This window comes from Schistocerca piceifrons, chromosome 2 (genome assembly GCF_021461385.2).
Source record: "Schistocerca piceifrons isolate TAMUIC-IGC-003096 chromosome 2, iqSchPice1.1, whole genome shotgun sequence".
NCBI lineage: Eukaryota > Metazoa > Arthropoda > Insecta > Orthoptera > Acrididae > Schistocerca > Schistocerca piceifrons.
Genome location: NC_060139.1, coordinates 41,861,193 through 41,886,131, shown reverse-complemented (window position 1 = coordinate 41,886,131; position 24,939 = coordinate 41,861,193). Strand labels below are relative to the sequence as shown.

At 38.7% G+C, this 24,939-nt stretch overlaps 1 protein-coding gene across 1 annotated transcript in view; it reads right to left on the bottom strand.

Annotated features, from left to right (window-relative positions):
• The window catches only part of LOC124775131 (serine protease snake-like), a 267,718-nt gene that overhangs the window by 28,384 nt on the left and 214,395 nt on the right, over positions 1-24,939 (bottom strand). The window lies entirely within an intron of this gene.

Here is a 24,939-nt window from a genome sequence, read left to right as displayed (position 1 = left end):
GGATATGCTGCAGCGTATTGATATGGATCCCAGCTTCCTGGAAAAATGTTTATTCTCAGATGAGGCAACCTTTCATCTATTAGGAAGTGTTAATAGACATAATGTTCAGATTTGGGGTTTGAAAAATCTGCACATTGTCATTGAACATGTTCGTGATTGCCCTAAACTAAATGTCTGGTGCGGGCCAATGCATGACAGGATTGTTGGACGATTCTTCTTTGAGAAACAAACAGAGAATGGGTCAGTTGTTGGAGCAGTTTGTGTACCCTCAAATACAGGTAAGATTAATGACTCAGTACCTGCACAACAAGATGGAAAGTATCCCACTACTTCCAACCATTGCAGTTAAGTCAGAAGCATTTCCAACACTGTAAAAGACAGGGTGATGCATGAGAGCTGCCATGTGATGTACCAGCTATGTCGCAATTACTGTGCAGAATATTCTATGAGCATAATAATGAAACAGATAACCGTCTACTTGCATGAGTTGCCACTGACAAATTGCAGCCAACTGCAAATGTGACTATCCAGTTGCTGAACATGCTGCAAACCATAACACAAATGACTAAAAACTACTTCATTGTATGTGGCATTTGGATATTCCTTCCAGAACAGGTTTCTCTGAACTACATATTTGGGAACTGTGTGTCTAGAAAATCCTGTATTCTTGCAATCCCCCTCTCCTAAACCTCCACTAACCTGTTTCCCACTGTCTCATCTTAGCTTTTCCCTTCTCTCACCTGTCTACACCTCTCCTTCCCTTTTCATCACCACCTTACTTTCCATTCCTCACCTTCCTGCCCCTCCTCTCTCCCCCTTTTTTTCTCTCTATCCCTTATATGCTCTAGCCTCTGATCTACTTTCATCTTATTCTACAGGCACTGAGTCATTTGATGAAAGTCCTGAGTCATTTGATGAAAGTCCTGCCTCATACAACCATGCTACAACCTCCTTGCCTCACATGTCCTACCCTGCCCCTTCTCACCTCCATCTACCCAGAACACTGCTTTCAGTAATTGATATTCAATTATCAGTCTCACCACTACCATGAGCATGTAAATTTGTGTGTGTGTACTTTTACAAGAAAAAGGGCAAGGACTAGAAAAAGAGAGCAACTGTTTTCTATTACCTGTTTCTGTGCAGCTCACACCAGTCCTCTATAGTTAAGTCGTTGCCTTTGCCTTACATTACACACAGGCAGTTGTATATTTCTAGGTAGAACACTTAAAGCAGGTTCCTGAAACTTATAATTAGTCTTGTGGGATAGTTTATGTCTGTCTTCAAGTGTTTGCTAGATCATTTCTTTCAGCATTTCCATGCTGCTTTTCCATGGCTAAACAGAAAAATGGGAAAGAAAAGAAAACAACAGTGACCATTCATACAGTCCTTATTAGCGTATGTTCAATATCTCTTGTTAGTTCTATTTAGTGTGGGTCACACACAGTTGGGAAGTGTTATAAACTAGGGCACATGTGTGTATTATAAGCTATCATCTTTGTGGACTCACTGTATTTCTTTAGTAGTCTACCAATGAACCAAAGTCTGCCACATGGTTTACCTATGACAGTCTACGCAGCTGATCTATTTCATATCCCTACCAGTTGTTAGAATCAATTATTTGTATGACTAAACTGGTTCTAATTGTGACTCACTGACTTGTTTGCATAGGATACTCCATACTTTCCTATTTTGAGGTGCACCATTTTGCATTTCTGAACATTTAAAGCTAACTGAACATTTTCACTCTACTTTGAACTCTTATCAAGATCTGGGAGCCGTCCAGCTTGGTTTTACCAAATTCTTTTGTGATGGTTTTGCTACACCTTCTAACTTCATGGATAATTCAATTGTTCTCCCAAAATGTTCCCATCAGACGATTTCTTGTGCAGTGAGCACAAGCCTATATGGACTTGTGTGGGTTTCTGTGGGGTTCTGTTTGATAGAAGCACTAAGTGGTTATCCATAAGATGTTGCAAACTGATGCAGATGGCAATGACAAGTGCTTGGGCAGTCAGGTGTAGTGCATCCTGAAGAGCAGATCAGGAGACTGTGTGCTATTTTGAAATTCTGTGGAATGGGCTCTTGTGGAGTCTGCAATGAATTGATGACATTGTGGCAGCAGTGAGAATTTCTGTATTATTTATACTGTTCCCATTCCCTGGTTACATTTGAAAGCCGAATTATGTTTAATCACATGTCAACATTTGAACAGTGCTGTGACCTCAAGTTTGTTGTGTTTTGTTAACATTCTAATCAATAACTACTGCATGTAACAAGTGAATAAATGCCATCCCTCTTGTTTTAGTTATGTTGGTTGGTACTAGTAACAAATCTATGTTTCAGGTATTTGTACTTGAGTGTTGTTCTTTATTACTGCAAATGACTGATGTTTCGTTAAAAACCCAGGAAGGAGTCATTTGACAGTGGAGCTTGTAATGGGACACCTTCCTCCAGAATTACCTTTTTTTATAGAAATAACCGATACTATGTATGCTATCGAATCTTGTATAGGTGAAAATTATAACATCTGTTTAACTGAATGAACTTCATATGGTTTTGTGTATGGTGTATTATATTTCAGGCTAAAATGTATAGAAAGAAAGTAATTTGTTACAATCGATGTGTACTAACAGTTAAAATTTATTCTTGTTATAGAAATATTTCAAATTCGAAATTCTGGCATACTTAAAATTCATATTATTAATTGTACAATCTAACAACAATTATTAAATTTATTTCTGGGTTCATTTACAAAATAATGATATATTTTAGTGAAGATTCTTCTTTTGTTAAGAAAGTTTGTAAGCTCTTTTGCTTTGTTAACTCTTTGGAATATTGTGAATACCGCAGACTGTTAAGAGTAGTGGGCATGCCTCTCATGGAAACATAAGCATTTTGCTAATCTTCTCAATAACAATGTAATTGAAAGATTTATGAAAGTTGAGCTTGTGAAGTCAGTGTAATATAGAACAATGGGATAAAATGAAATAAGTATACACACAAATCTTCATAAGTTATTCAGTCATCAAGAACCCACAATGTAAAATCAAAATTTCAGCTGCAAGAATGTACCCCTCAACACAAAACTTGGTGCCAACAACAAGAAGAGAAAAAGAAGATATAAAAAGTTCTTCTTTTTTATATCTTATGCCTCTTAACCCCCTCCCCCCCCCCCCCCCCCCCCCCTACCCATGAACCATGGAGCTTGCCGTTGGTGGGGAGGCTTGCGTGCCTCGGCAATACAGATGGTCGTACCGTAACAGAGGGGTATCTGTTTACAGGCCAGACAAACATGTGGTTCCTTAAGAGGGGCAGCAGCCTTTTCAGTAGTTTCAGGGGCAACAGTCTGGATGATTGACTGATCTGGCCTTGTAACTCTAACCAAAACGGCCTAGCTGTGCTGGTACTGTGAACAGCTGAAAGCAAGGGGAAACTACAGCCATAATTTTTCCCGAGGGCACGCAGCTTTACTGTATGGTTAAGTGATGATGGCGTCCTCTTGGGTAAAATATTCCGGAGGTAAAATAATCCACATTCGAATCTTTGGGTGGGGACTACTCAAGAGGATGTCGTTATCAGGAGAAAGAAAACTAGCATTCTAAGGATTGGAGCGTGGAATGTCAGATCCCTTAATCAGGCAGATAGGTTAGAAAATTTAAAAAGGAAAAATGATAGGTTAAAGTTAGATATAGTGGGAATTAGTGAAGTTCACTGGCAGGAGGAACAACACTTTTGGCCAGGTGAATACAGGGTTATAAATACAAAATCAAATAGAGGTAATGCAGGAATAGGTTTAATAATGAATAAAACAATAGGAGTGCGGGTAAGCTACTATAAACAGCATAGTGAACGCATTACTGTGGCCAAGATAGACACGAAGCCCATACCTACTACAGCAGTACAAGTTTATATGCCAACTATCTCTGCAGATGATGAAGAAATTGATGAAATGTATGATGAGATAAAAGAAATTATTCAGGTAGTGAAGGGAGACAAAAATTTAATAGTCGTGGGTGACTGGAATTCGAGAGTAGGAAAATGGAGAGAAGGAAACTTATTAGGTGAATATGGATTGGGGGTAAGAAATGAAAGACGAAGCTGTCTGGTAGAATTTTGCACAGAGCATTACTTAATCATAGCTAACACTTGGTTCAAAAGTCATAAAAGAAGGTTGTGTACATGGAAGAACCTTGGAGATACTAGAAGGTATCAGATAGTTTATATAATGGTAAGACAGAGATTTAGGAACCAAGTTTTAAATTGTAAGACATTTCCAGGGACAGATGTGGACTCTGACTACAATCTGTTGGTTATGAACTGTAGATTAAAACTGAAGAAACTGCAAAAAGGTGGGAATTTAACGAGATGGGACCTGGATAAACTGACTAAACCAGAGGTTGTACAGAGTTTCAGGAAGACCATAAGGGAACAATTGACAGGAATGGGGGAAAGAAATACAGTAGAAGAAGAATGGGTAGCTCTGAAGGATGAAGTAGTGAAGGCAGCAGAGGATCAAGTAGGTAAAAAGACGAGGGCTAGTAGAAATCCTTGGGTAACAGAAGAAATATTGAATTTAATTGATGAAAGGAGAAAATATAAAAATGCAATAAATGAAGCAGGCAAAAAGGAATACAAACGTCTCAAAAATGAGATTGACAGGAAGTGCAAAATGGCTAAGCAGGGATGGCTAGAGGACAAATGTAGGGATGTAGAGGCTTATCTCACTAGGGGTAAGATGGATACTGCCTACAGGAAAATTAAAGAGACCTTTGGAGAAAAGAGAACCACTTGTATGAATATCAAGAGCTCAGATGGAAACCAGGTTCTAAGCAAAGAAGGGAAAGCAGAAAGGTGGAAGGAGTATAGTGAGGGTCTATACAAGGGCAATGTACTTGAGGACAATATTATGGAAATGGGAGAGGATGTAGATGAAGATTTATTTATTTACACGTCAAGTTCCGTAGGACCAAACTGGGGAGCAAATCTCCAAGGTCATTGAACGTGTCAGTACATGAACTTACAACATAAAAGTAATAACAGATAAAAATAAATGTTCATGAACCCAAAAAAAAGTCAGTCAATAAGTTTAAGTAAATGCTATCAGCAATACAATAAGAATCAGCTTAATTTTTCAAGGAACTCCTCGCCATAATAGAAGGAGTGACCCATGTGGAAACTCTTCAGTTTTGATTTGAAAGCACGTGGATTACTGCTAAGATTTTTGAATTTGAGTGGCAGCTTATTGAAAATGGATGCAGCAGTGTATTGCTCACCTTTTTGAACAAGAGTTAAGGAAGTCCGATCCAAATGGAGGTTTGATTTATGCCGAGTATTAACCGAGTGAAAGCTGCTTATTCCTGGGAATAAACTAATATTGGTAACAAGAAACGACAATAAGGAATATACATATTGAGAGGCCAATGTCAAAATACCCAGACTCGTGAACAGAGGTCGACAAGAGGTTCGTGAACTCATACCACTTATTGCCCGAACCACCTGTTTCTAAGCCAAAAATATCCTTCTAGAATGGAAAGAGTTACCCCAAAACATAATACCATATGACATAAGTGAATGAAAATAAGCAAAGTAGACTAATTTACATGTCGAAGTATCACTCACTTTTGATACCATTCGAATAGTAAAAATGGCAGTATTAAGTCTTTGAACAAGATCCTGAATGTGGGCTTTCCACGACAGCTTACTATCTATGTGAACACCTAGAAATTTGAACTGTTCAGTTTCACAAATCATATGCCCATTCTGTGAGATTAAAATGTCAGGTTTTGTTGAATTGTGTGTTAGAAACTGTAAAAATTGAGTCTTACTGTGATTTAAGGTTAGTTTATTTTCTACAAACCATGAACTGAGGTCATGTACTGCACTATTTGAAACCGAGTTGCACACAACATCCTTTACTACCAAGCTAGTGTCATCAGCAAACAGAAATATTTTAGAGTTACCCGTAATACAAGATGGCATATCATTTATATAAATAAGGAACAGGAGCGGCCCCAACACTGATCCCTGGGGTGCCCCCCCACTTGACAGTACCCCACTCAGATCCCACATCACAGCTGTTATCAACATTGTGAATAATTACCTTTTGCTGCCTGTTGCTAAAGAGGTGAACCAATTGTGAGCTGCTCCCCTTATTCCGTAATGGTCCAACTTCTGGAGCAATATTGTGAGATCAACACAGTCAAACACCTTAGTTAAAACAAAAAATGTTCCAAGCGTTCGAAACTTTAGTGCTCAGAGCCATTTGAACCATTTTACTTTATGAAGCACTGAAATCGAGATTGCGATGCACTTTTGTAAGCCAGTCATAGCTCATGTCATGTGATCTCAATAGCCGATGAAGTGGATATTCAGAGCATAGGACACTTGATGTAGTCAGCCAATAGCAATGTCACTGTTAAGTAGTGTGAACACACAAAAGGAAAAGTTAATGGTTTAAATTAATATACATAATGTTGCTACAAGATAATATTGGTCTCTAAGGTTAATAAGCTGCAAGAGAAGCTAAGCTTTCACATGGACATTACACATCAAGTAATGACCTGCCAACCAAAACAATATTTGATCAATTTTTTAATGCATTCTTGACCCTATTTAACCATAGCATTCCCATAAAGAAAATCAAAATAATGGACAGCAGCCACAAATCCAGATCTCAAAACAGACAAAATAAATGGTACACTAAACAGCTGACAGAACTTAAGAAACAAGTTTTGTTACTGTACAACATATACAATAGTATGAAGTCTGACTGTGCCAAATCAGCCAATGTGGACTGCAGGAATGAATACAAAAAAGCCATCCTGCAAGCCAAAAAAAACCTACAATGCCAACAGCATACATAATTCCACCAATAAATGCCAAACTGCTTGGAAAGTAATTAACAGTGCTGCCACAGATACTAAAAAAGACAAAATTAATATCCCACCACAAACACTCAATGAGTTTTTTATTAATTCAGTGAAAGAAATAGGAGACGCAATTATCAAACCAGACATTAGTCCATCAGAGTTACTCTCCCAAAATTGGGGTAGACAGTCACTAAATACAAGCATGCTAACCTTCTCCGAAGTATCGCCTAGATATGTACAAGGGGTCATAAAACAACTGAAATCATCTGATAGCTTAGATATATATGGCATATCATGCAACCTGCTAAAAAAAGTGTGTGATTGCATTCTGTACCCTTTAACCCATTGCATAAACAAGTGCTTACTTGAGGGATATTTTCCTGATGAGTTAAAACTGCCTAGGATCGTCCCAGTATACAAAAAGGGAGATAAAGACTCTCCATCTAGTTACAGGCCTATTTAAATAGTACCCGCATTCTCCAAGGTAATAGAATGCATTATGTACCAACAATTATCATCTCACTTTGAGAATCTAGGAATAATTAATGCTACACAATACGGGTTTAGGAAGAATCTGTCAACCATTGATGCAATCGACACGATAGTCAGTTACATCCTCAAAGTTTTTGAGAACAAAGGCATTGCTCAGGTCTCATTCTGTGACCTAAGCAAGGCCTTCGACTGTGTTGAGCACACGCCACTACTAGAGAAATTAGAATTCTATGGCATCAAAGGAAACAGTCTCAGACTATTAAAAGCTTATCTCAACAACCGTAAACAGTTAGTTTGTGTTGGTAAGGAAATGTCAAACATAGAAAATGTTAAAGTAGGTGTGCCTCAGGGATCTGTACTGGGGCCCTTCCTGTTTCTAATAATGATCAATGACCTCCCCTCGTTTATTAGATCCACCACTGTATTGTATGCAGATGATACGACTTTTCTTCATAGCAGTAACAATCTTACTGATCTTAAAACCTGTGCTGTTAATACACTCACTCATGCAGCATATTGGTTCAGAGCAAATGGTTTCCTGCTAAATGAAAATAAAACTCAGCAGATAATCTTCACTCTAAGAGACAAGCCACTATCTGATGAACCTAGTTCTGTTAAATTCCTGGTTGTTTATTTAGACGAAAATTTGTGCTGGGGCCAACATGTAAACTATATTAGTAGTAAGCTATCTAGAGTAATTTATTTATTGAGACAACTCAGAAATTGTGTACCTGAAACATACATCAGATCAGCTTATTTTGCATTTTTTCCAAAGTATAATATCCTATGGCATTATCTTGTGGGGTAACTGTAGTCATATACATGACATCCTATTATTGCAGAAGAAAGCCATTAGGATAATTACAAATTCTTCACTTAAGGCTCACTGCAAACCCGTATTTACTAAACAAAAAATTATGACAGTAATAAACCTCTATATATACAATGTCTTAATCTTTATGAAGAAGAACCTACAAGATGTGAAACATAGAGAAAATGTACATTGTTACAACACAAGAAGCATCAAACACATATACACGCCTTACCATAGACTATCAAAATCAATAAATAGCTATGAAGTCACAGGGCACAAACTATTTAATAACCTGCCACATGCTATACAGGATCATCCTGAACATACGTTCAAAGAAAGATTGCATGAATGGTTTATTGCCCACCTGTTCTATGATATCAATGAATTCTTCAACTGTAAAATGCAGTAATCCAACAGATGACCCACTGTACATTTATTGTAATATAAGCTAAAATATTTCAGTAGTCAATACCTTATCACACTGTATTATAAATTGTAACTTCATTTGACATTGTCAATTGCTGTAATGGCCTAAAGACAATAAAATCATTATTATTATTATTATTATATAATGTTTACCTTTTTCACGCGTGTTACACTTCAAGATATATCACACAAATGTGACTGTAAAATTTTTAGTAATGACAGAAGTGTTTGGTCTCCTGGGCTTGAAATTCTTCTAAATGGCTCATCATCAAAGAGTTCATTTTTAAATGAGGGTCAGACATTCTGTGATTTAAGAAGTTCATCATACATTCTCGCACATAATTCAACTTGTGTAAAGGGAAATTTACTTTGAAAGTAACACTTTTCAAACCACCATTCACAATATTTTCTTGCAACCTGTTAGAAATAGGTTCATTTCAGCAGCTGCCAGAGAGAGCCAGATAACAGGTGCCATTGCACTTGCACAGCTACGATGACGTAGGAAGCCCTTATGTTTGTACGTGTAAAACATTTAAAGATCTTTCATTATGTCATAAAAGAAACAAGAAGTCAGAGGATACTCCAAGAGCATTGGAATTTCATGAACCATACCAAAATGTACACAGTTAAAGTGCATACTTACAGTGCACAACTGTATGTCCAGATTCCCAATGAAGTAAGCCTCAACCTGGTATTAAGCTTTTCAGTGTGGTTTTCAGGATGTAAATTTTCTTGGAGCACCAGTACTACATTATCTCATATTTGGTTCTTTATTATGACATAATGCCGTACATGCTAGAAGAGGAAAATGTGCACTTTAAATGCAGCAAACAGTTGAAACTAGCCAATAGTGTGGAATTAAACACTTTGTTTAAAATACATTACTACCTCAGTGGAAAAGATTAATAAAAGCCAAATTTCTCTAGCAAACTGACAAAATTAACTTCACTGTTCTGCAAGGCAATTAATGTTTGTCTGTCAGAAAGATAAAAATAAAATAAAATCTGAAACTAATAACAAAAATAAAATAAAATCTGAAACTAATAACATATTTTAGCCTTCCGTAATTATGTGAATAAATTTCAATTCACTTGAATCCATTTTGTTTTCATTTGACGTGAGAGCATTAACTGAAAAGGAAACAGCAAAATTACTAAATGCAAATATGGGTCGTGTGGAGACTACTCAGTTCCTCACTATAACCCATACTGCTCTGTGCATCAGCCCCAGATCTACGATATTTTCGAACCAGGGCAGCACTAGACAGTGACGGCCTCCCCTCCCTCGAGTGTTTGAGATAGGACATAACAAAAATAAAAAATAAATCGAATTTTCAAAAATTTATTCCTTTTGTAGCACACATCTTTTTCAAGAGTCTGATGCATAGAACATATGTTTTCAATAAAATTTAAGGCATGTTATTTGGTCTTAAGTGTGCCAAAGTGGATTGCCACAGCTCTTCACACAGGATTCTTCTATCGCACATTACTGTATTTTACTCTAAGGAATTGAAACATGTATATTTTGTAAAGGATGCCATCAAACTATATTCAGGACAGTGGAAATCAAATTGTCCTGTGTTGCCTCTCCTGCTCCCATTCTGCTGGTTTGACATCCTGCCCCTCTTTAAAAAAAACTCATGATTAGTACTGGATGGCATTATTTGTAATCAGGAGAACATGAACTCTTCAGAAAATTTGCACTCTGTGTTGCCTATTAGCTAATAACTTGCTGTTTTGTGTGACATAAAATTAAACGTAGGGTACATAAAACCAGTATTATTTACACTCTGGTCACCTGAATCTATAGATTTCAGTAGTAATTATAACAATGCTGATCATTTGCAAACCCAATCAAACACAAAATCAGACAGTGATTGGGATTCATCTGTTTGGATTCACTCTGGTCAGCTCGTGTAGCCCCATCCCCTTTTGTCTGCAGGAAAGTTTATTACTAGATGCGATGAGGATTCTCCTCTATACACATACTCTATGCATGCATTCAAAAATCAATTTATGATTTGTTCAGAAATCAGCTTAGAATGTGTTCAAAAATGTTCAAAAACCAACAGGAATGAGTTTCAAGATCATATGAATAATCAATAGACCAACGTGTGCTGTGTGCTAGGCACTTTGTGAAACAAGGGTTTTTCCTAAAGAATATGAATTTGTAACACCCCTCCCCCCCCCCCCTCCCCCCTCCGAAATTGCCACCCAGGTCAGATATCACAGTTTTCTGGGCAGCAGGAGCTGTTTTGTACAGCATCTCTGTTTCAGATGAACTTTAGGTATGACAGCTGCCTGTCATCTGTGTGGGCAGTAAACAGAAAGGCCCAAACAAGTAATGACAGTTAGATGAGTGGAAATGCACCATTCTGGTGACAAAAGATGCAACTGAATGAGCCACTTTGCTGACCTTCACAAGTTATATTAATGTTTTTTTTTTTTTTGTTTTTTTTTTTTTTTATATATTTCTTTATGTCCTAAATTAATGTGCTTTTAAATTTATAAGTGAATGAATTAGACTGCAGTTTTGGATTTCTATAATGCTATTGTTCGTTTCAGATGTTAGTAATATTATTACTGGTATGAAGTGAATCTTTTCAAGTAAGAATGCAGGGGGTCCAGTGTAGATAATTTTAATATAGAGATAAGTAGACATAGAATGACTGGGAACATACAAAAGGTTCACACTAAAATCTGTGTTGGAATAACTGTGGGCTTATCTGCCTTGTTAGTATTACAGTGTTGTTATTATCACTGTGAAAGGGATACTTGTATGTCTGGAAATGAGTGTCAGGGAATCTGTGATGTGTTGCTTTTGAGTGTAAGTGAACTTGAAGCATCATGATCCTTAATGTCTTTCTGTAATGACTTGTCAACCATAAACTGTTCTTGCTCTGGAACCTAATTGTATTATATTTTCTATGAAGGTTTTTTCATGACAGGTTGTAACATATTACATAATGTAATGTTAATGTTGTAATAAATGTCACTCTGTACTCATTTTCTGAGTTTAATTTGTGTAACTGAAGTTCCATGGCACACCTCACACCCTGGTTTTGGACTGTGGTCCTCAGTTCACAGCACATGGACTTTCATACACATAATGGCATTTGCGTCATCATGGAGCTTCCCTTCATTCACAGTCAAAGAGTGAAGCAGGATGCCTTGTCCAAATGTTTAAGATGCAGATGCACAAGTATATAGAAGATTTCCCAACCAAGGAGATTCCCTTACTTTTTAAAAAACTCTTACAGAGTGCCACCAATTGGGACCAAGAGTCCTGCCAAGATCTTGCAAGGACATCATACATAGACGGTACTCAACTTCTTGCTGCCAGGCAGGTGTCCCTCAGTGGCACTGGTGTTGTCACTGTTCATGCCTCGTGCACCAGTCTGAGCCAGGGTGTTTGGACAGTGCCACTGTGATGAAGCAAGCTGGGATCTGTTTACTTCCTCTGTTGTTTTGCTATCTGCCACCTTAAATTCATTTTTTCATTTTTGACTAATTACCATTAACATAAAGGAGTATAATCTGCATTTTTATAAAAGAGAAAGGTTGGCTCTCAGTCTCAAGAAATATAGCACCAGATCTAACTTTGTGCTTAGTTTTGTGTATGTAATTAATTCCTCATTTATTTTGACAATTCCTAGTTAATATCTTTTGTTAAAGTGTGAAATCAGTAATTGTTTCATGACTTAGATTCTATTGTGACTTACCAACAAATACAAATTCAGTAATAATTATAAACATTTGGAAGAAGAACTACCAGGATTCTTACAGTATTTATTTGGTTCCATTTAAAAACATATTAGCAAAGCAAGCCCTTAATAAATTCCAAAATAATTACCAGGTTTGTCAAAAGCATTGTTTGCATAACTATATCGGTTAATTTCATTATTTAAACAAATGATTTGGCCTGACCTATGTGGTAGAAGAAAGTGTTGAAAAGAAGGAAGTTTTTGAGGTACTCAGTTAATTGAATGAGTTATGTTTTAATTGTAATTTCTGTAACTTAAACATTGGATGATGTGTAGTTTCAGTGCCTATTATTGTGAGGATGTATAAAGGCCCAATTTCTTGTCCCAAGACAGTCAGTCCACAGCCAATTATGAGATGTGAAGTCCATATCAGTTAGCGTAACTATAATGCATTAAAATAACAGTGGAATTTGTGTAACATAAATAGGTCATGTGTTAAAATGATAGCAGTGTCTGTTCAATTTATTTGAGAAATAGTGAACTGTGTGGTTAGGTATTTACTGCTCATAGATGTTCAACAGCAAACTACTGTAGCAGGATGCTGATGTTTGCCAGTATTAATGAGGCTTATCAAAAGTTAACCAATAGTGAACTGGCCATATAACTATGTAATATTGGGGGTTTCGAACTGAAAGTAAAGAACTGTGGAACGCAACTGTGCAAGTGTCAGCTACATCATTTACAGTAGACAGTGTTTAACTTCCACCCCCCCCCTCCCTCCCCCCCCCCCCCGCCCCCATTTTTCAACCATTATAACAATATAGTACATTGACACCAAGGACTATCAATTAAGAAATAAAGCAGGCGAACGTCACACCATCATTGGTTTCCAGCCCTTGTCCACAGCCAGTGCCGTCACTACATCTTCTTTGGTTCACACCAAAGATTAACTTGGGGCATGTCATTTGAAACAGTTGCATCCCAGGATGGGCACAGGGCCTCCTCCTCCTCAGTCTATTGGCCTGATGACCCTTCATTGGCCCTAACCATTCTGGGGGTTCGATCCGGCCTTGTTGTGCCCACCTACCCTGGCAGTTGGGGCTTCATCAACACCAACACATGGTTTCCTCCCGGCAGATGGAGCCAGTGCATCCCATTGTACTGAGCAGGTGCAACAGCCATGAAGAACAGAAGCCAGGTCTCTTTCAGCACAGTCTCACCTCTCCCACCCACGACAATCACTGCCCATGCCATATGGCTCCTGCCTCCTTATTGCTGGTGTTATCCACGGGTTACCCCTGTGTCTGTAGGTGGCAGGCGTGCCCTCATCTCACTCACTTTCATTCATATGCACAGGTCAGGGTGAATCAGGAACTTTTCACACCTTTAGCTGCCATCCAAGGACCGCCATGGGCATCTCTTCAGTTACAACATTGTGAATGGTGATGCCAGGTCCTTCCCTTTGCAAGGAAACGGTCTGTTACTTCACCTACCACTCACAGCGGATGTAGGCTGGGCTACTGTGGCAAGCACCATTCAAGCAGCATGTATGTAAGTACTAGAAGTGGGCACCACAGGCAGCTCAGTCACCAAATGCTGTCACCAGGACCACCGTGTGCACGCAGCATTAAACTAGTGAGACCTGATTTAGATAATGCCTTTATACAACCATAGATGGGCTTCCAGGTCCTCAGTTGTTAAATGTGTTCATGATATGTGATCTACTTTCATTGTATTCTTGTCGCTGTCACTCTGTGATCCAATAAACTGTACGTATTTTACAGCCATGTGTTTCCTTATCTGCTTTGTGAGAAAACACTAACGGTACTAAAAAATGTGCCATCCATCAGCTACAGTTACATCCCCCGAGTAGCATTTATCATCATCTTTGTCACTGAAAATATGTGAATCATTGTAAATCACAATAACAATACAAATTTAAAGAATTTAACAATTTTCAAACTAAGGAAAATACTTTAAAACAAAAGAAGACATCAGTTATTGGTTGTGCAGTCATGGCTGCTGAAGTACACAAAACTCCATATTGCAATACCAACAATATAAGGAAGCGATAGATTGCTATTCAACATGAAGATGGCATGTTGAGTTGCAGACAGGCACAACAAAAAGACTTTTACACAACTGGTTTCAGCCAAAGCCTTCTTCAGAAAAGGAAAGAAAAGCACACACACACACACACACACACACACACACACACACACACACACACACACACAAGAAGTACACCTTGTGCTTACGTAACTGCCCTCCAGCAGCTCAGGCTGGAGTAAATTCATGGATGTCCTGTAGAAACCTCTTCAAAGAACTGGGTATACTAACTACTGCCTCTCAGTATATTTACTCCTTAATGAAATTTGTCCTAAATAATATATCTCTTTTTCCAACAAACAGCTCAGTTCATACATTCAATACCAGGAACAAAAATGATCTGCACGAGGACTTAAAAGCACTTACTTTAGTTCAAAAAGGGGTCCACTACTCAGGAACACTCATCTTCAATAATTTGGCAACAAACATAAAAAATTTAGTTACAAATAAAGATCAGTTTAAAAGGAGCCTGAAAGACTTACTACTGGCCAACTCCTTCTACTCCACTGACGAATTTTTTAATAGAAACAAATGATGTATTTTATATATTCATACTATTACAGGGTGCATACAGGGACAAGGAAAAAAAATTCCTGGATTATTCCTGGATATCCCGTTTAAAAAAAAAATATGCTTTTTCCCACACGAAAATACACTTTTTCCTTGCTAAGTGACAGTAAGTTTTCCGCAGATTTTCCCTCGGAACTGTAAATGTTGTTGTTGTGGTCTTCAGTCCTGAGACTGGTTTGATGTAGCTCTCCATGCTACTCTATCCTGTGCAAGCTTCTTCATCTCCCAGTACCTACTGCAGCCTACATCCTTCTGAATCTGCTTAGTTTATTCATCTCTTGGTCTCCCTCTACGATTTTTACCCTCCATGTGGCCCTCCAATACTAAATTGGTGATCCCTCGATGTCTCAGAACATGTCTTACCAACCGATCCCTACTTCTAGTCAGGTTGTGCAACAAGCTCCTCTTCTCCCCAATTCTATTTAATACCTCCTCATTAGTTATGTGATCCACCCATCTAATCCTCAGCATTCATCTGTAGCATCACATTTCGAAAGCTTCCATTCTGTGCTTGTCCAAGCTATTTATCATCCACGTTTCACTTCCACACATGGCTAGACTCCATACAAATACTTTCAGAAACGACTTCCCGACACTTAAATCTATACTCGATGTTAACAAATTTCTCTTCTCCAGGAACACTTTCCTTGCCATTGGCAGTCTACATTTTATATCCTCTCTACTTTGACCATCATCAGTTATTTTGCTCCCCAAATAGCAAAACTCCTTTACTACTTTAAGTGTCTCATTTCATAATCTAATTCCCTCAGCATCACCCGACTTAATTCGACTACATTCCATTATCCTCGTTTTGCTTTTGTTGATGTTCATCTTATACCCTCCTTTCAAGACACTGTCCATTCCGTTCAACTGCTCTTCCAAGTCCTTTGCTGTCTCTGACAGGTTTACAATGTCATCGGCGAACCTCAAAGTTTTTATTTCTTCTCCTTGGATTTTAATACCTACTCTGAACTTTTCTTTTGTTTCCTTTATTGCTTGCTCAATATACAGATTGAATAACATCGGGGATAGGCTACAACCCTGTCTCACTCCCTTCCCAACCACTGTTTCCCTTTCATGCCCCTCCACCCTTATAACTGCCATCTGGTATCTGTACAAATAGTAAATAGCCTTTCGCTCCCTGTATTTTACCCCTGCCACCTCCAGAATTTGAAAGAGAGTATTCCAATCAACATTATCAAAAGCTTTCTCTAAGTCTACAAATGCTAGAAACATAGGTTTGCCTTTCCTTAATCTTTCTTCTAAGATAAGTCGTTGGGTCAGTATTGCCTCACGTGTTCCAGTATTTCTACGGAATCCAAACTGATCTTCCACAAGATCAGCTTCTATCAGTTTTTCCATTCATCTGTAAAGAAATCGCGTTAGTATTTTGCAGCTGTGACTTATTACACTGATAGTTCGGTAATTTTCACATCTGTCAACACCTTCTTTCTTTGGGATTGGGATTATTATATTCTTCTTGAAGTCTGAGGGTATTTCGCCTGTCTCATACATCTTGCTCACCAGATGGTAGAGTTTTGTCAGGACTGGCTCTCCCAAGGCCGTCAGTAGTTCTAATGTAATGTTGTCTACTCCCGGGGCCTTGTTTCGACTCAGGTCTTTCAGTGCTCTGTCAAACTCTTCATGCAATATCATATCTCCCATTTCATCTTCATCTACATCCTCTTCCATTTCCATAATTTTGTCCTCAAGTAAATTGCCCTTGTATAGACCCTCTATATACTCCTTCCACCTTTCTGCTTTCCCTTCTTTGCTTAGAACTGGGTTTCCATCAAAGCTCTTATTATTCATGCAAATGATTCTCCTTTCTCCAAAGGTCTCTTTAATGTTCCTGTAGGCAGTATCTATCTTACCCCTAGCGAGATAAGCTCCTACATCCTTACATTTGTCCTCTAGCCGTCCCTGCGTAGCCATTTTGCATTTCCTGTCGATCTCACAATTAAATTCAATATTTCTTCTGTTACCCAAGGGTTTCTACTAGCCCTCATCTTTTTACCTATTTGATCCTCTGCTGCCTTCACTACTTCATCCCTCAGAACTACCCATTCTTCTTCTACTGTATTTCTTTCCCCCATTCCTGTCAATTGTTCCCTTATGGTCTTCCTGAAACTCTGTACAACCTCTGGTTTAGTCAGTTTATCCTTTATCCAGGCCCCATCTCGTTAAATTCCCACCTTTTTGCAGTTTCTTCAGTTTTAATCTACAGTTGATAACCAACAGATTGTGGTCAGAGCCCACATCTGTGCCTGGAAATGTCTTACAATTTAAAACTTGGTTGCTAAATCTCTGTCTTACCATTATATAATCTATCTGATACCTTCTAGTATCTCCAAGGTTCTTCCATGTATTCAACCTTCTTTTATGATTTTTGAACCAAGTGTTAGCTATGATTAAGTTATGCTCTGTGCAAAATTCTACCAGACGGCTTCCTCTTTCATTTCTTACCCCCAATCCATATTCACCTACTAAGTTTCCTTCTCTCCCTTTTCCTACTCTCGAATTCCAGTCACCCACGACTATTAAATTTTTGTCTCCCTTCACTTACTTTTTTACTTTTACTTACTTTACACGTGGCTAAGGCCTTATCGACCATACACCTGCTCTATGAGCCTCTTCCAATTATTTCTATCCAGGGAAATTGTTGTCCAATCAGAGTTGATGCCCATCCTAGCTGCATCTTCCCGGATATTCTCCATCCACCTAATTCGAGGTCTTCCTCTTCTTCTCTTTCCTTCTAATTTCTTAGTGGATGCTATTTTGGGTAGTCTGTTCTCCGGCATCCTTGCTACATGACCAGCCCAGTTCAGTCTTCTCTTCTTTAACATTTCCACAATGGTACTATGTTTGTACAGCTCCCGTAGTTCTTCATTTTTCCTTATCCTCCACTCCATGACATTTTCATCGAAGATTGGTCCAAATATTTTTCTTAGTATTTTTCTTTCAAAATATCAACAGTTTTTCTTCATCTTTTTTCCTGAATGTAATAGCTTCACATCCATATAATGCTACTGGTACAATAGCTGACTGATAAAAACGGATTTTGAATTCAGTAATAAGTGATCTCATCCTTAAAATTTTGATACAGCTGTAAAAAGTTCTATTAGCTGCTGCTAGACGGGCGTCTATTTCTATTTCTGCTCTATTGTCTCTGCTAAAAAGACTCCCTAAGTACTTGAAGTGGTCAATTGCCTTGAAAGTGAGACCATTTACGGTCAGTGGTGTGTTCTTTTGGAGTTTTTTACTTATGACTAGATATTCTGTCTTTTCTTCATTCACATGAAGCCCAGCTTTCTCAGCTATTTTGTAATAATTTTGCATCATCCTGATTAATTCAGCTTTTGAAGTGCTTATTAAGGCTACATCATCTGCATAAGCAAGTCTAGTAATGTTCTGTCCCTGCAGTTGGATCCCTTGTGGATTAGTTTTGGTGAATTCTCTATCAATCTTCTCTAAGATAATATTAAATAGAATAGGTGAGATGGCATCCCCTTGTCTCAGTCCAGTGTACACCTTAAAATTTTCAGTCTCTCCTGCAGGTGTCTTAACTTTGCATATGGTTTCTTCCAAACACATTTTAACTAATTTGATTAATTTTAATGGTATTTCAAATTCTTTCATGGTGTTTAAGAGTGTCTGTCGGTGTATGCTATCATAGGCCTTCTTGAAGTCTATAAATAGAATATGGATATCTACATTAAATTCCCATGCCTTCTCATTTATTTGTCTCAATGTGAATAAGTGATCCAAAGTGGATCTGTTAGTGCGGAAACCACATTGGTAGTCCCCAATCAGTTCTTCGGTTATGGGAATCAGTCTGTGTAGTATACACATCGACAAAATTTTATACGTGACATCGAGTAGGGCAATTCCTCTGTAGTTATCACAGACAAGGGGATCATTCTTCTTAAAGATGGGGCATATAATTGCAGTTTTCCAATCGGCTGGTATGTTTTCTGTCTCCCAAATTGTTTCAATTAAGGAATGTAGTTCTATTTCCAATTGTGGTCCTCCATTTTTTAAAAGCTCAGCATATACCTGGTCTTCCCCACAGGCCTTGTTGTTCTTTAATTTCTTTATTGTTTGTCTTATTTCATTTACTGATGGTGTGGTGACTTGTATATCAACTGTATCTGGTTCTTCAAATGTAAAGTAATATTGTGGATCATTGCAGTTGAGCAGCTGTGTAAAGTATGTCTTCCATGTTTCTTGTATGTCATTCTTATTTGTAAGTATTTTCCCATTATGGTCCTTTATAAACTGTTCCCTTTTAGTGAATTTTCCCAAGGACTTTTTTATATTCTGGTACATCTGCCTTGCTCTGTGATGCTTGAAATCATCCTCCGCTTCTCTTACCATGTTGTTGTAGTGTTTTCTCTTCTCTTGTCTTAGAGTTCGTTGTGTTTCCTTGCGGATTTTATAGTATCTCTCCTTTAGTGTAATATTGTCCATGTCTTGTAGCCATGCCTTCCTCGCATTTTGCCTCTCCAGTACTCTTTCTTGGCACTTTATATTAAACCAGATTTTGTTAGTTCGTTTTCTTTTACCTATAGTTTTGGAAGCTACATCTTGAATACTGTTTCTGAGGTGTCTCCATCTACTTTCCACGTCTTGCTGGTCACTATGTGTCAGTCTAGATTCCGATAAGTTAATTTCCATTTCTTTCCTAAAGTTTTCTTTTATTTTTTCTTCTGCCAGATTTTCTACATCGTACCTTTTAATTTCAACCCTATTTGTACTTTGTTTCTTTTTTAGCTTTATTTTCATTTGAGCTATGATTAACATATGATCTGTCTCACAATCTGCTCCCCTAAAAGTTCTAACGTCTTTAATACTGTTTTGAAATCGTCTTTGGATGGCGACGTGGTCAATCTGGTTCACTATTTTTCCATCTGGTGATATCCATGTCCCTAAATGAATGCATTTGTGTTGGAATTTTGTGCTGCTTAATGTGAGACCATTTGCCATTGCAAAGTTTATGAGTCGCACACCATTCTCTGAACTTTCATCATGTAAGCTGTAATTCCCAATGGTTGGTTTGTAAATTTCTTCTTTTCCTACTTTGGCATTAAAGTCTCCTAACACTATTGTTACGTTATGTCTACTTATTGAATTATATGTCTGTTCCAGTTGACTATAAAATTCTTCTTTCACGTCATCTTCCTTATCTTCTGTGGGTGCATGAACATTTATAAATGTAATATCAAACCACTGAGCCTGAACTGTAATGTGTGATATTCGGTTATTAATTGATTTGAATTCCTTTATTGTGTCAATTGCTGTTTTGTGAATGTAAAAGCCCGTTCCAAATTCATGACGCTGACCGCAGTCTCCATACATTATTGTCCCGTCTCCTATTTTCATTGATCCCGTTCCCTGCCATCTTATTTCTTGGAGCGCTACCAGTTGTACCTTGTATTTTCCTAGTTCGTTTATTAGTATTTGTGCGCTTCCTGGGCGGTATAGACTTCTGACATTCCACGAACCAAAAGAGAAATCCTTGTAACTTTGCCAATTTCTGTTCCAGTAAATTCTGTCCTGTTTCCGAGGCATACCTTGAGTGTCCTGACCGGCCATTTTTTTACATGAGTGGGTTGGTAGCCCTCTGCACAACCCCCAACCTGGAGGACCAGGAGTCTTGATTTTGGGGTACTCTACCCCTAGGGATTTGCCTTCACCATGGCTTAACGAGTCTTCCCTACCCGTGCTAGTTTTGGTCCACCCCAGGTATTTTATTTCCCCGGTACCCCCCATATCTGGAGAGCATTCCCCAATCCGCCACCCAGGGAGGCGCCCGATGGGGGACTAGCAACCCCACACGGGTGTCTCCCTTCACTACCTGAATAATTTCTTTTATCTCATCATACATTTCATCAATTTCTTCATCATCTGCAGAACTAGTTGGCATATAAACTTGTACTACTATAGTAGGTATGGGCTTCGTGTCTATCTTGGCCACAGTAATGCGTTCACTACGCTGTTTGTAGTAGCTTATCCGTACTCCTATTTTTTTTATTCATTATTAAACTGACTCCTGCATTACCCCTATTTGATTTTGTATTTATAACCCTGTATTCACCTGACCAAAAGTCTTGTTCCTCCTGCCACCAAACTTCACTAATTCCCACTATATCTAACTTTAACCTATCCATTTCCCTTTTTAAATTTTCTAACCTACCTTCCTGATTAAAGGATCTGACATTCCACGCTCTGATCTGTAGAACGCCAGTTTTCTTTCTCCTGATAACAACATCCTCTTGAGTAGTCCCCGCCCGGAGATCCGAATGGGGGACTATTTTACCTCCGGAATATTTTATCCAAGAGGACGCCATCTTCATTTAATCATACAGTAAAGCTGCATGCCCTCGGGAAAAATTATAGCTGTATTTTCCCCTTGCTTTCAGCCGTTTGCAGTACCAGAACAGCAAGGCCATTTTGGTAAGTGTTACAAGGCCAGATCAGACAATTATCCAGGCTGCTGCCCCTCTACAGGAAGGCAAGGTCCATGGTTCATGTGGCGGGGGGGTGGGGGGTGGGGGACTGGTAAAACTTATCAATATTTTGAATGGTTAACGTTATACACACTCGCATAGAACTTTCCATAAAAAATTTAAAAAAAAAGAAAAGACAGGGAGAGAAGTTTTGGAAAGACTTTTAATGAAAAAACAGGAGAGACGATTTGGAAAAATCTCTGATTTGCAGCAACATATACACTGCATATTTTTGTATTACAAAAGTATAAATTCGAATTGCACCAAACACAGCGCGTTAGTTTTCGGAGCGTTGAAACCGAGGTTGCGATGTCCTTTATAAGCCAATCATATCTCATGACACGTGATCTTGCCAGCCGATGACAGCAGATATGCAGAGCATAGGACACGTGTTATAGTCAGCCAACAGACATATCACTGGTTACGTAGCGCTAACACACAAAGAGGAAAAGTTAAAGGTTTATATTTATATACATAGCTACAAGAAAAGCTAAGCTTTCACATATAATATTGGTTTCTACGATTAACAAGCTACAACAGAAGCTAAGCTTTCACGTGTAATATTGATCTTTTTCTGGATGTGTTGCGCTTTAAGATACATCACACAAACGTGCCAGTAAATTTAAAATTATGACATAAATGTCTGGGTTTGAAAGTCTTGTAAGTGGCTGGTCCTCAACTATTCAGTTTTAAACGCTCTGTGATTTAGATATCCATCCCACTTTCTCACAAATAACATAATTCATCTTGCGTAAAAAGAAATTTACTGTGAAAGTAATGCTTTTCCAACCACCGTTCGAAATACTGCCCAGAGACTGTTAGAAATAAGTTCAATTTAGCAGTAGCCAGAGAGCGCCAGAAAACAGGCACTATTGCGCGTGCGCTGCTGCAGTGGTATAGGAAGCCCGCAAGTTCTTATGTATAAAGCACTAAGAGAAACTGGGGATCAGAGGATGGTCCCAAGGGCATTGTAATTTCGTAAACCATACTAAATGCATAATTCGGCTTGAAGTGCACATTGTTTTTTTTTTCCAGATTCAGAATGAAGTAGGTCCCATCTGATACTCTATGATCTCATTTTTGGTTCTTTATTATGGCATAATGCCATACATGACAGAAGATGATAACGTGCACTTGAAATTCAGCGAACAGTTGGAACTAGCCAATACTGTGGAATGAAACACTTCGTTTCAAATAAAATGGTTGCCTCAGCAAAAAGATTAATAAAGCCTAATTTCTGTAGCAAACTTGCAAAAATAGCTTATAATGTTCTACAAGGTGATTAATGCTTGACTGCTAATAACTTGGAAATAAAATTAAATCAGAAAACTGAAACTAATTATATATTTTTGCCCTCCATAATTATGAGAATGTATTTTAATTCACTTGATAGCTCCCAGCCACAGAAATTCGTTTTGTTTTCATTTGACGTGGGAGCTGTAAACCAAGAGAAGCAGTGAAATCACTTAACGTCACTTAATGCAAATACGGGTCACGTGGAGACTAACCCCCTCCCCACTACCACTCAGACAACTTAGCACATGCACAAATCTGGCAGCTAGGGTGCACGGGAAAAATTTTTCTCGTTTACATCTGGCTGTTTGCTGCTACTGCCCATACAGCTAACAGCCACACTTCAAGGAGCGGGAAGCGGGAGAAGGTACTGCTCATACGCGAGTCAACTACGCATGCGCATCAGCCCGCTGGCAAGTGGTCAAATGAACCTAATGTGAACAGTTGTGATGTCATGCTCACAGCAAGCAGTTTATTGTTACGAAGAATTACATAGTCTTCGCACTACGGCCTTTGATATATTTTTGTTATTTGCAGATGCTTGTGCGTGTACGGTGTTTTGTTGTTGTAAATTGCGCATTTCCTTTGCCACTAAAGTTTTATTTTTTCCTCTCTTTTATATTTTATCATTCTCCAGTTTCAGGATACAGGAACATTCTTTTCTAAAGAATAAATTCTTACCAGTCAAAATTACAAAAATTTAACTGAAAGCTAAAACAATTAAAAATTCCTGGAATTACGAAAAATTCATGGGTTTTTCCCGGTTTTCTCCTGGATGAAAAAATTCCCATGTTTTTCCCGGATTTCCCGGTCGTCCCAGGTCATATACACCCTGTATTAGTATTGTTATTTCATCTTTAAAAACATATAAAAAACAAAAAAATAAAAGATTGACATGTTCCACATCCATAAGGACCTCCTCAGCACGGACCCATGGAATGAAAAATTAATCTAATCTTATCTCTAATCTAGGCTGGAATTCAACCTGTGACACAGGATAGAAGCAACAATCTGGAGGGGGAAGGGAATGCTGGGACTGGACTGCCAACAATGCAGTGTTGTTGGGAGGCTGTGGGCAGAAAAGTGGGGTTGGCAGACATTGGTACACAAAGAGGCAGAGTGTACAAGAATAATGAGGAGGTGATAGGACAGAGGGTGTGGAAACTGTTTGGTAGAGGGTTTGGGGACATTAAGTTATGGCAAGTCAAGGCTGGGATATTTTTGTGACTGGAGGATATTTTGTAAGGATAACTTCCATCTGCACTGTGGCTTGGGTAGTGAAACATCCATTGAAATCAAGCACATTATGCACTTGGGTCTTCCACAGGGATAAGATCCCTTGATGCAAGGGATTAGGATTTGGAATAGCATAGGGATAGACTGTGACGTGGAAGTTGGTTGGGCAATGGAACACCACTTTAGGAGGGGTGGGAATGATCCTGGGTAGCATGTCTCTCTTGTCAGGGTGTGATTGCGAATAATCAAAGCACTAGTTAAGGATATGATTTAGTTGTTCCAGTCCAGGGTGGTATTGGGGGATGAGGGAGTTGCTTCATTGTAGCTATCCCTTTGGGTGATGGGATGACTGGAGGTGTGTGGGACAATAACTGGAAATCTTTTCACAGACACGGTCTGTGGGACAGTATCTGTCTGTGAAGGTCTTGAGATGGTCAGCATACTGGGCAAGGGAGTTTGTGTCAGTGAAGATACTCCATGCTCAGGTGGCCGGACTTTACAAGAGGGACTTTCTGGTGTGGAAGGGATGACAGCTGTTGAAATACAGGTGGTTTGGCAGATTTAATGTTGACAGAGGTGTGGCTGGAACCATAAGAGAGGAGGAGGTCAACGTCCAGGAAGGTGAAGAGGAGGGCTGAAGAGGACCTGGTGAAGCATATGGAAGAGAAGGTGTTGAGGTTGTGAAGGAATGAGGGTAGGGTTTCTTGGCCCTAAGTCAAGGTCATGAAGATATCATCAGTGAACCTGAACCAAGCCAGGTGATGATGATGATGAGGGTGATGGTGGTGATGATGAAGTGATGGTTTGTGGGGTGCTCAACATCGAGGTCATCAGCACCCATACAAGTATCCAATCTTTCCAGTTCCAATCTCACCACTTCCCAAATGATGGCGAGATGAAGACAACACAAACACCCAG